Source organism: Panthera pardus, unplaced genomic scaffold (assembly GCF_024362965.1).
Source record: "Panthera pardus isolate Hobbes unplaced genomic scaffold, ASM2436296v1 HiC_scaffold_10, whole genome shotgun sequence".
In the NCBI taxonomy this organism is placed as follows: domain Eukaryota; kingdom Metazoa; phylum Chordata; class Mammalia; order Carnivora; family Felidae; genus Panthera; species Panthera pardus.
Genome location: NW_026526655.1, coordinates 76,120,842 through 76,132,154, shown reverse-complemented (window position 1 = coordinate 76,132,154; position 11,313 = coordinate 76,120,842). Strand labels below are relative to the sequence as shown.

The window sequence follows — 11,313 nt, the reverse complement described above, 5'->3', positions numbered from 1 at the left end:
TATATATATATATATATATATATATATATATATATATATATATATATATATTTTCTGTTTTGAGTACAGTGTTTGACTTTTTAGAACTCAAAATTCTCTCAGTTTTCTCTAAGTTTTGGTATTCATTGTTCATTTCAAAATACATGAAAAGGATTCTCTTATTTCTTTTTTTTTTCTTATTAATGCAGTATTTGTATTTTCTCTCTCAAACCCTGAGCCAACCACTTTCCCCAGACTGCCTGGGGAGGTATGGGAAAAGGAATGACAAGGCAGGGGGGGTTGAGAAAGCTTCTTCACACTCAAAGATGATGAGAAGGGCCACCATCAGGCAAAAGAGCCCCAAGGACTTGGAGAAAGGCAAAGCCCAGGATGGCGTAGGAGAAGAACTGTTGTTTCAGAGATGGGCTCCTGGCATAACCAATGGTGAGGCACTTAAACAGTCTGGGTTCCACCCCCAGAGCCAGCCCCCCCTACCACGGCAGCCCCAGCCCCAGTGAACTTGACTTCGGTGTGGCTGTCCTTTGAAATGGCGCTGGTTCTGAAGCTGAAGTTAGGAATAAGTGAGGTCAAGGGATGGGACGTGGGGCTGCCAAACTACTGAGGCTTTCATCTGTCAGGGTCTCTGGTGGTCCTAGAACTGCTGCAGTGATGCGCTCAACAACTAAGAGGTGCTCCTCACCAGGAAGGGGCAGGAGACGAACTTTGCACAGGCGGATGTTTTCAGGGGATGAGGGGCTGTGGCAGGGGGGTTGCTCCCATTGCAGAGAAGACAGAGAGGGGCAGGTTCTCTTATTTCTAATATGTTTATATAGTTTTAATCGAGTAGGAGACCAGAGGAATGGGAAGGAAAACACAGTACCGTACCAAATGCAAGATGAAATATATTCAAAATGAATAAAAGAATAATTGTAATTTTTCCTCCAAATTTTTACTTACATTGTATTTAGTTAACATATAGTGAATATCAGTTTCATAACTGCAATTTTAAAACAATAATTTTTCATACATATCCTGAAATAACAAAATCATGCAAATAAATAGAGAGTTTAAATAAGGTTTATCCTGAGTGTTTTTTGGTATTTGGACTCATATCTAGATAAAAAAGGAATGTTGATATACCTTTATCAACAAGAATTACATTCAATAACAATGCTTAAAAGAGATATTTTATTTTTTTTTAAGTTTATTTTTTAGAGAGAGTGAACACAAGTGGGGGAGAAGCTGACAGAGAGAGAGAGAGGGAGACACAGAATCCGAATCAGGCTCCAGGCTCTGAGCTGTCAGCACAAAGTCCGACGCAGGCCTCAAAATCACCGGCCTGTGAGATCATGACCGGAGCCAAAGTCAGATACTTAACCAACTGAGCCACACAGGTGCCCCAGGCATTTTCTTTTTTAATTGTTAAACAACTGATTTTTTCTGCTAAGCATTTAGGTAAAATATATTATCACACACCAAATGAATTTTTAAAAATATGTTTATTTCCTCTCATATACAACAAGTCTGGATCCATAATTTTAAATTCTAGGTTGTGCTAAGAAATAATTTAAAATGATTATGGAGCAAAGGCTTTCATAAATATTCAGAAACAGTTCTCAACAACTGCTAACATTTATGGGCTGCTGTATCAGGGAACTGTGATGTATACTTAATGTCACTTATCTCATTTAATTCTCTACAGGACAAATGCTAACTCTATGAAGGCTGTCTTTCAGATACAAATCTGAGACCCAGACTGTTAGTGAAGTTGCCCAAGGCCATAAAGATAGTAAGTAGAGAAAGCAAGAAATAGATCTATCTTTACTCAGGTCCAATACACAGGGTGTTTCTACTATTATCAAACTATGGAGTTCAACAAAATTGGTAGTCACTTAGTTGGAATTTGAATCTAAGCAATATAAATAAGATAAGCAGTCAAAGTTCTTGAAACATAGCACTCAGAGGCCATTTCCAACCCATTTTTGGAAAGGGCAACAGGAATAAATATAGATCTAGTGCTGATTGTTCCAAAGTGTATTATGTAGATGGGTATAATAACTATTGTATATGCCTACAAAAAAGGATAATGATGTTGCTCCTTTCCAAAGTCTTTCAAATAAGTATAGGATATAATGGCCTATGAGTATGTATGTATTAATACATTTATATATATATATATATATATATATATATATATATATATATTAAATTGCAGGACCTTAATGTAATAATGTGTGTTATAAACACCCCCAAAAGAGTCTCTGGTATGAATCATAACTCCAAAGGTTTTTGGCCAAATAATCTCTTTTTGTTTTAATCTACCATCTCTCAGGACTTATTTCCTTAGGATACCCTTTAGATGCTTCTGTAATATTATGTTAAATATAAATATCCACTCTAAAAGAACAAGGGCACTAAAGCTATAGTTATAAGATGACTGTATCATCTTATACAGCCCTACATTTAGCCCTACATACTTATTTAGCCCTACATAAACTGAAAGAACAATATAAAACAAAAACTGCACAATAGAATTAGAATCCAGAATTTGGATTTAATTTAAGAAATCCACTTAATATTAACTGAATCACTCTGTTTGGACAGATCCAAACATCCTAAAGTCTTTTTCATGCCAACCCACCCCGAAACTTAAATACATACTCTTCACTAAAACAATCTACAGTATTTGTCAGCCTGGGGCTTGGAAGACATGAGGATAGAGCCGATGGAGATTCGAGGGGCAGACGAAAGGACCAAAACATCAATTCAGCAACAAAAAAAGTGGGCAGAAGTTCATTGAGGGAAGGGAATCAAGTAAATGGGCAAAGGTGATGAAAGAGAAGGAAAAAAACAAAAAGAACCCAGGCTCCGTGCAGGCTATCTGAGGTCAGTACCCAGGCACAGGGCATTAGAAACAACTTGATATGATTCAGTGACTTTCTGAAAGTGGTGGTTTCTTCATTTCTTTCTGTCTAGAATTAACTCTTCTGAGGTACCTACCCAAATGGAGAATATTAGGCACATGTAGCTAGGGATTGAGATGGGAGAATAAAAGCAAGTGTTTAAACAGTTCTCTCTGTGTGTTAAAGGGCATCTGACAGTACAGGGGAAAATATGTCTGAAATGAAGGACAAAGAAGAAAAGGGAAACACATCATTCCAAACAATGTAGTTACTGTTGCTTCATGCACACGGTCAAATTCTCTTATCCTTTTCTGTTAATTCCTGAAAACCGTTCCCAAGTTATTTCACATTTTTCCATTTCTGAAAGAACCATTGTCAAATTTACATGAAGGATAATTTTGCTGAAAGAATGTACTAGCCCTTCTCAATGATATTTATTAATAGACTGGTGAAGTTAATATATTAGATATTTCTCCAATATTCTAATGACTTTTCACCTAAGATCAGTCCATGCAATGTGGTCACTGGGTATGAGCAGAGATTAAGGAAAATACGATTAAGGAGAAGAAAGCTGCTCCAGTTAATTCTACATTTAATTGACATTTTTTAGCCTACTATTTTGCTTATAGAGTGATTTTTTGAGCATTTGAAGAGGAAAAAATATATTTTATCTCTATGTTGAGATATATTGATCATAGGCAACTGGTAAATCACAATAACTGTTCAAATGATAGTCAATAATACAATATATATGAGATAATTTTAAGGTAATATAATACCTAAAAATGACACTTTATCATTATAGAATCTTACTAAAATTATTCTTAGACTTTTAGGCTTCTTCATATTAATTTAGCATTTTCAGAAAACATTACAGATAACATGTGATACCAATTATTTTGATTGCTTAAAAGTCCTGTTTAAATGAACTCACTATTTGGAGGTTTAAAAAATGTGAATAGATCATAATATATTTTTTGAACTAGATTCTTATTATTTCAGTCTAATTTGTCAATTTCCTGACATTTTAGGTTTATTTCTTAACCAGTTGAGGACTGAAAAAGTCAAACGCATTTTTTATCTCAATTGAAAATATTTATTAACATTACTTCATAAATCTATCCAACATTTGGAATTCTCCTTAAGTGCTTTGATCTCTGTTTATACGGTATTTTGATGCTGAAAAGCTTCCAATTTTATTTGAATGGAAATCAGATGTAAAATTTGAATACAAGCTACAATCTTCTACCACTAACCCTCCACGGTTAAATTCTTGCTATATTTTTTCTGGTTCTCAAGTGACAACCATCAGCCATCTTTATTAAATCTGACTTTATTGAATGTTCAGCTCATTGCATTGTTATCTTTTACACATATTAGATGGAAGTTATTTACTCTTATAAGAATTGAATTTGAAATAACAATGGAATTCCATACATAGCTTTGTTTTTCATTATAAACAAGGCATAATATATTTATATGTATTATGTATAATGTAATCCAAATAAAAGTCTGTATTCTTTTTTTCTACTGACATTGACCAGATGATTTTAAAATTTATATAGAAATGCACAGAACCAAGAATAGACAAGGCAAGCTTGAAAAAGAAAAAAAATAAAACAAAATCTACCAGATAATTAAAACAATATGGCATTCGTTCTATTGCATATGAAATGACCAAAAACCAAAAAATGAGTCTAGGAAAAGTCCCACATATATATGATGATTTGATTTATGATAAAGTGGCTGTACAGTATGATAGAGCAAAGATAATATTTTTAATAAAATGTGCCAGAGTATTTGGATAAGCATATAGGAAACAAAATATATCTCGACTCTTACTCCACACCATACACAAAATTTAATTTCCAAGAGATTGCTGATCTAAAAGGCAATTACCTTATAAAACAATATACCTTGTAGAAGATAACAGAAAAAAACAACTATATTAATTTGGAATAGACTAAGACAAGGAGAGCTAATCATCCAGGGGAAAGTTGATAATGAAATTATACTGAAATTTAAAATTTCCATTAAAACAATTTTAAGAAAATGAAAAAGCATCTCAGAGAATTGGAGAAGATATTTGCATTCAGATATCCAACAAAAAAACTCATATCCCCAAATGTACAAGAAACTACTGCAATTCATTATAAAACACACACACACACACACACACACACACACACTGTATTTCACAGAGATCTTGGGAATTGCTTAAGTGAATGTGACACAACTGAAGGGAAAATGGGAAAAAGACTTGGACAAACTCATCAGAGAAAAGAATAAATAAGACATAAGAGAAGATACTTGACAACATTTGTTGTGAGATAAATTCAAATTAAAAACCCAATGCAATACTTCTTCTACTTACACATATAGGAAATACTAACACTTTTTAAATCTGATAATACTAAGTATTGGCAAAGATGCTAAGTAACAGGAATTCTCATGAATTACTGACGGCAGGTAAGTATGACAAAATCAGTTTGGAACAAATCACATGACGGTATCCAGGAAAGCTGAATACACACACTCTATGCCAACAATTGGACTTCTAAGTACATACCCAACAGGACATGTATTTACATACATTCCCCAAAAGACAGATTTCAAATGGCCACTCTAGCATTATTTGGGACAACCAAACACTGGAACCAATACAAATGTTCATCATCATGTGAATGAAAAATAAATGTGGGCGTATTCACACAATAAAGCACTTGTATAATTTAATTTATGTAGAGTAGAAAGCAAAACTAAAGTATGTTTTTACAAGTCAAGACAGTGGTTACACTTGTATTGTGGGTGGTGGTTAGTGACTAGATGAAGGTATGAAGTGGACTGGGCTTCTGGTAATATCATGTTTCTTGATCAGGGTGTTAGTTATATAGGTGTATTCTATGTATGAAAATTCACCAAACTGTACAGTTAGGGTAGGCACACTTTTGTATATACAATCAATCCTCAATAAAAACTGAAAATCAAAGATATCCTCTATTGCATACTTCTTAATTTGTCCTCTGATCTCAGAAAGATCTGTAGTCAGAAAGACTACAACTCATACTGGTTTTATTTACAAAATATAAGCGATTTAGAATTAATTATGAAGTTTTAGAGCTTAGCATGGCTTTTAATTTCTTTCATTAATTTAATAAAAATCAAATTACTTATATCTTCTCCAAATCATGTAGCAAGGGGCCACACTTCTCACAATTTTTTAAGTTAAAACTGCTGCATCAAAAACCATTTCAAAATTTGCTCACATCTTTGCACTAAGCTATAAAGGTAGACTTGGAAAGGAAGAGAAATGCATATAAGATTCTACCTTCCCCTTTTAAAGTTGAAGTTCTTGCCCCTCTGCACCTTTTCGAGATGAAGCAATGGGGCAGGAGTGAATTATTCAAATTTAATTTGTTGGTAGATGATGCTTTTAACGTAACACCTAGATAACTTTTCCTTTAACTATGAGTTTGGGTATATCGAAATAAAGAACAGTTAACATTAGATTATGTTATGCATTACCTTCTTCAAGTTCAGGCTGTTTGCAATTTAAGCAACACAGAAACAAATTTAAGCATTCTGGATTATTCAAGGCCGTACCAATCTTGGAGTATGAATTCATTCAGTAAAGAAGGAAAGTTGTGCACAATTTCTAGAAACAAGAAGAAATCAGAAATAACTATAGAGTAAATTTGACTCTATGTTTATTAACAACTAGGAAATAAAATAAAAATATAAATGCAAGTTATTGGAATAATTTTTCCAGATTGGAAGATATATCATGTGCTTATACACGTTTAATATTAACCTGGTACAATTATCTTAGATACATAAGGCTAGACAAACCAAAAATTTGCATAAATTGAAAGAAAAGAAATCGTGTGTGAGATTGTGCACATAGGTTTATGTTTATTAAGATACTAACTGAAATACCAATCAATCTCATTTTGTTCAATGGTTATAAGTTCATGTACTATACCGAGTGATAATGGAAACAGCGATCTCAGCGACACTGGGAAATTTGGATTTGACAGATTTTATGAGGTAAATGCAAGTTTTATGGAGTACTTGCTCTTCAAACCATTTTTAAGGTTTTCTTTGCTGTAACACACAATTAGTTAAGAATCCAAGCCAACACAGTGCCCTTGTGTATACAGCATATGTTGTAAGTGGCTCTTGGCTGACTTTGCTGAACAAGTTTATAAAGTTGTTGAGTATATTTTCTGTGCCAAAAGAGAAAATAAATAATACTTTTGGAGTGTTATTTTAAGAACATTATTTTACAGTCAGTACCATTTCTGATGGAAAAACCGTTTGCAATGCAACAGTGGCAACCTTGAGATAAGGCTAAAAATATCAAGTGAAAAGAATAAAGATGACTTTGCAAAGCATTTAAAAACATGAAAAATGTATTTTTGGAAATAGCTTTATAAAAGTTTACTCTGTGGGGAAATGACCAGATGGTAAGAAGATGAAGGGATATGATTAACGAATGTCATGAATTATTATGTCTTATAGAGGTTAGATGCTCTTTGCATAAATCAAGGATGCATCACGTTCTAACTCAAGCCAAACTTCAAAATTATAAGTTATCACAAGTTAAAACTAGATTATTATTACAAATGCACTGAAAAGGGTAAATAAAGCAAAGTATTTTTTTTTTCCTTTTTCTATTATCTATCATGAAGAAACATTTTTGAGCTTTGTTCCCTATTAGTGCAGCAAAGAGGTGCATTGTGTAATGCGTTGGTAAGCACAATAGCTTTGAACTGAGAAGGGAAGCCGAGTCTGGGGAAAGGCAATCATGTTTCAAAATATGCAAAAGCTTGCAAAATGGGGTACTCATATCTGCCTTATTTAATTTATAGAAGCTGGATGTAGAAGAGTAGTTATAAAATCAGTAAAGAATATGCGTATGAAAATAACATCAGTAAAGTGTTATAAAAGATAAGAGTAATAAGATAGGAGCTGAATGGCTCAGACCTTGGGAAGTTATGCTCCCTAGATCTAAAAAGAAACAAATTTATTGAGGAATAATTGACCTATGATCAAATTTATAGATTTAAGTGACTCTACCCCAGCCAAAATGCAGAACATTCCTCTCTTTGCGGCTCTGCCCCTTCCTCCACTCCCCAGCCTTAAGCCATGATTGTTTGGATTGATGTCACCATAAGTTATTTTGCCCGTTCAAGAATTTCACATAAACAGAATCACACAGTGCCCATTCTTTTGTGTCTAACTTCTTTCTTCAACATAATGCTGGAGGAATTCACCCATGTTGTTGCAATATCAAAAGTTTGCCCATTTTTATTTCTGTCGATTTCTACTGTATGAATGTACTACATTTAAAAACTCCATTTCATTTTGGAGGTGCCTGGGTGGTTCAGTTGGTTAAGCTTCTGACTCCTGATTTTGGCTCAGGTCATGGTCTCATCGTTCGAGAGATTGAGTCCTGCATTGGGGTTTGCACTGATAGTGTGGAATCTGCGTGGGATCCTCTTTCTCCCTCTCTCTCTGTCCCTCCCCTGCTTTCTCTCTCTCTCTCTCTCTCTCTCTCTCTCTCAAAATAAATTAAATAGCATTTAAAAAAATTAAAACTCCATTTCATCTTAAATTTAAAATCCATTTTAAATTCATTTTGTTGAGGATATTTGTGTCATTTCTAGTTATTTTTTTACTTGATGAATAAAACTCCCATAAACATGTATATAGAAGTTTCTCTGCAAACATATGTTTTCATCTCTCTTGGGTAAATAACTAGGAATAAAATTACTGGGTCACCTACCTAGTATTTATTCATGAGAAATGAAAACATATGTCCACACACCAAAGAAACGATCTCCATGCTAAGGTTCATAGAAGCTACTTTATTTATTTGTTTGTCTATCTATTTATATTTTGAGAATCTCCTTTGGGCTTGGGGATGAGACTGGATATTAATGGGGGAGGCTGATAGTCTCTTTCCTTGTTAAGCGGATTGATGATTCCATAGTCACACATTCTGTGAACCAGTTAATTCTGGGGAGGGCAACTAATATCTGACTATTACGATAGACTAAGGGATATCTACTTGCTTCTGGACTTTTGAAGTACCACCCTGGGTTCTGAGACATGAACACATGGAACGCATTTGCTGTGATAGAAGAAACAGTAAGTTTGTTTTATTATTGTTACATTGAGGTGGAGACAGACTGAATATAAAGAGCATCAAAATTGGCCCCCACTCTTCATGGGGAGGTGGGGTGGTAAGAACTGCAACAGCTCAGGGATCAACTCGGAGTCCTGAGGCAGAAATGGGAGCATGGGTCATGTTGAGCAGCTGAGGACATCTGTCCCGAACAGGGGTCCTGCCGTGAGCATTGGTATTGGCAATTGGCACAGACAGTGCAGAGGGCCAGAATATAGGAATCTATTGAGCAATGCACCTTGAGGACACCCTGAAAATACAACTTGAAAGAGGACTCTTTCTGGAAGGGATTAATATCTGGCTAGCAGGCTTTGCAGGCTTATAATCTAATAGTGTGGTTATAAAAACTACGTATGTTCTAATTTTGTTGTCACGGATTCAGGGAAACAGTGGAAATGGGTTCTGCTCTTGTTAATTCAAATAATTCGTATGTTTAGGGCTTCTAATACTCAACCTCACAGACATTAACCTAAAAGTTATCAACCCAGGATGTATTCTTACTGAGTTACTCTACTAGGCCCATTCAGCTTTGGAAACTCTTAGAAAATTAATGGTGAAATTCTGTTGGAACATTTCTACATTGCAGGCTTGGATAATTATGAGTCTATACCCACTAGTTTTAAATACAATTTCTTTTTCTGTATGCATGATACTGCATTAATGTAAATATGCTGTATGTACTACATTACTCTAATAAAAAATATTACATTACACTAAAAAAAAAAGTTCACTGGTCACTGGAATTAATGTTCCCTCTGGAAAAGTCCAGAATTTTTCTCCCATTTTCCTTGTCCCAGGGAATCTTTCTACATTTCTCAATTAAAAATCCTAACCACAACGGTTACTTATTATTTTACTAGAACTAAAGTCAAAGTATTGCAAGACAGACATTACAGTTATAACTTCTGAGTAGGTCTTAACATGCTATTACACCCACAAAGTAACTGAGAATAGGAAATCCATTGCCAAGGGTATCAGAACTGGCATACTAAATTATAGATGTAGAATGTAAAAGAACGTGGTTCCATCCTTTTTTTTAAACAGGTATAATTTAATTTTAATTTTGGCTCTTCCCCTGTCATATAAAGATCTCCGTGCCTTAAAAGGGTAATGTCTCCCTGTAATTATAATTGGTACCTTTGAAATCACAAAACTGTAACAAAGAGCATCCTTCCACAAACCCCTGGAGAATATAGGTTATCACTGGCCATGCAGGCGCAACTCCCACTCTCATCACAAAAACATGAATAACGAAAAATGACCCGCTAATATGTAGCTGCTGTACCAATTTGTAGACACAGGTATTTTATTGACTTTTTTGATTTGAGAACCAGCCAGAAATCTTTACCCAAAATAAAGCACTTTCTTTCCAACTGCAGCTTGCCAAGGGCAATTGTCTGCAAGGTCCCTCTGCATTATATCTGAAATGTGGTTAAAACTTTATTTTATCCATACACATCCCATTTCCATTATTCATGCTATGTAAGTTTCTTGAATAGCAATCTTTTACACAGTAATAAAAAAATTGTTATGCCATGATCTTCTTTAACTCCTTATGCTATGTCATTAAATCTCATATATTTAATACAACTTATTAGCAACTTGACATTCTAAGTAAGAAAGAATTTCGTTTTATATCCTGCTTACTACTGGGAGCAGATGTCATGTCAATCTTATGGATTTGATTCATTCATTACATTTCTTAGATGATGTTTGTTCCTTATTGTCCTAATTTCAGTTTTATGAGGGAATACAAAGTTTCTACTAATATTTGAAACTGAAGGGAAAGAAATCTTAAGAATTCCAGATGTTGCCTGTGGGTCATACAAAGAGTTTCTTGGGGTGGGGGGCAGTGGCTCCTGGGTGGCTCAGTCGATTGAGCTTCCAACTTCAGCTCAGGTCATGATCTCCCAGTTCCTGAGTTCAAGCCCCGTGACCAGCTCTGTGCTGACAGCTAAGAACCTGGAGCCTGCTTCAGATTCTGTGTCTCCCTCTCTCTCTGACCCTCCCTTATTCGTGCTCTGTCTCTGTCTCTCTCAAAAATGAATAAACATAAAAAAATTTTTTAAAAAAGAGTTTCTTGGGCATTTGGAAACTGACAGCAACATTCAGCATCAATGTCAGAAATATAGTCAGATCCTTGGAGAAGAGGAAGATGCAAGGAATATGTGATACTCCTGGGATTTTATCCTATAGAACGCAGCTGTGATATCGGTATAGTTTCCTTTCAAAATGAAGAAA

General features: G+C 34.7%; 1 pseudogene; it reads right to left on the bottom strand.

Annotated features, from left to right (window-relative positions):
• Positions 1 to 205: 205 nt before the first annotated feature.
• Positions 206 to 6,507, bottom strand: LOC109269520 (ATP synthase F(0) complex subunit C2, mitochondrial-like; annotated as a pseudogene).
• Between the last annotated feature and the right edge of the window lie 4,806 nt (positions 6,508 to 11,313).